Source organism: Fomitiporia mediterranea (assembly GCF_000271605.1).
Source record: "Fomitiporia mediterranea MF3/22 unplaced genomic scaffold FOMMEscaffold_13, whole genome shotgun sequence".
Classification (NCBI taxonomy): domain Eukaryota; kingdom Fungi; phylum Basidiomycota; class Agaricomycetes; order Hymenochaetales; family Hymenochaetaceae; genus Fomitiporia; species Fomitiporia mediterranea.
This window is the reverse complement of record NW_006760398.1, coordinates 490086-492136: the sequence shown is the minus strand read 5'-3', so window position 1 is coordinate 492136 and position 2051 is coordinate 490086.

The window sequence follows — 2051 nt, the reverse complement described above, 5'->3', positions numbered from 1 at the left end:
TCAGAATGACTATCAGACACTACTTTCTGTTAATGAACTGGGACAGTACTACTCTATTTGCAAAGTCAGAAGAGTTGGCTTTGACTCAGAACTTGTCTACAACTGTCAGAACTGCTAATACAGGCTTGCTAGTAATAGCCTGCTTGAGGGACTCAAACACAGACTGCTACTGATCATCCTATTACTAAGGAACATCCTTGCTAGTGAGATCATGAAGGGGCCAGGCAATGGTACTAAAGCCTCAAATGAAGCATTAGTAGTAGTTTACAAACCTAAGGAATGCTTGGACCTGTTTCAGGTTCTGAGGTTGTGACCAGTTCCAAACTGTAGTCACCTTTGCTGGATTCATACAGACCTCTCCTCCACCAATCACAAAGCCTAGATAATCTACTGACTCCTGTACAAAAGAGTACTTTACTTCTCAGAGGAATAGTTTATTATCTTAGAGCTGTTGTAGAACTACTCAGATTAGTTAGTAATAGTGCTTGACTGTCTGGGTAAAGATTAGAATGTTGTCCAGATACACACTAACATGGTCTGAGTCAATCAGATCTGTAAGGATGTGATTCATGAATGACTAGAATGTTGTAGGCAAGTTGGTTAGTCTAAAGAACATTATAGTTGGTTTGTACAATCTGTAATTAGTTTGGAACACAGCCTTCCACTCATCTCTGTCTTAGATCCAAATATTATTGTATCCCTATCAAACATCCAACTTAGTGAAAACCCTGGATGTATGTGTCTTATTAATGAGCTCCTGAATTAGAGGGAGCAGGTACTTGTTTTTAATAGTACCCTTATTAAGACAATGATAATTCTAGACTGGGCAGAGCTTCCCATCTTTCTTTTTGACAAAGAAGAAAGGGGAGACCATAAGGGACTTTGAGGGTCAGATCTAGCTGTTCCAAAGATTTTCCTGAAGGAACTCATTGAGTGCCTCCTACTTGTCTCTGTTAAGTAGGTAGACCTTGTAATCCTTAGGTTGGAAACCCTTAGTCAATTCAATTGTATAGTCCTAGGGACAGTGTTTAGGAAGCTAGTCAAATTCCTCTTTACTAAAGACTTTAGGGAACTCTCAGACAAAATCTGGCAGGCTGGGTCTGTGTACATTCTAGAGTAGAGTTGTTCTGAGAGGGTTCTAGACTGGTTCTGTCTTAGACATCCTTCAGATTGACTCTATTCCACCTTGACTAGAATATGTATCCACATATCTATCCTAGTCAAAGAAGAACAACCAGTCACCTTCATTAGAACTGTTAGTAACATTAGAAGTGTCTGTATCCACTCAGAACAGTAGTGTAAGGTAGTTGTAAGACTCAGGACACTGATCAAACACAAGTGTCTGCTCCAACCAGTCAATAGTAGGGTTGTAAGCCTTGAGCCATTTGAATCCAATAAAGATGTCTGTCTTTCCAAGGTTAGTGACTCTAAACTCAATACTTTCCTCATAATCCTGAATAGTCATCTGTAGTTGGACAAACTTAGTAATCTGACTATTCTGGTTCAGGGTTCTGTCTACATTGTATACTAGGATTGGAAGTAGAACATGTTGAGTAGGGAGGTGGTGTTCCTGCACAAAGGCCTTATTAATACACAAACTAGTACATCTACTGTCTACTAGAGCTGTTGTTCAGATCTGGGAGGATCCTGAGAAGGGAGCTAAGAGGACAGGGACCTAGAGCTAGTGCCTAGAATGTTCTTGGATAAACTACTACTTATTCTGAAGGGAATGTACAGCTTACACAGCCTTGTTGTCTGAGAGGGTGAGTATATGCACTAACATTTCCTCATTAACCTCTCTCTTTCAACAAGGACAGACCCATGTCCTCAGCTGTGAACTCAGCTGAGGCTATCCCTGCTTGATACTATAGACAAACTACTGAGTAGTGAATAGGGCTGGGTAACATTCCAAACATTCTGAGATCTTAGAATGTAGAAGTAGCAGGTCAGATTGTACAGATTTAGACTCAGATGAAGTGTGAAGAGAAGAATCAAAAGAATCAGAAGAAATAGGAGAACTATCTACTTTTGTTTTTGACTTTTTTCTATCT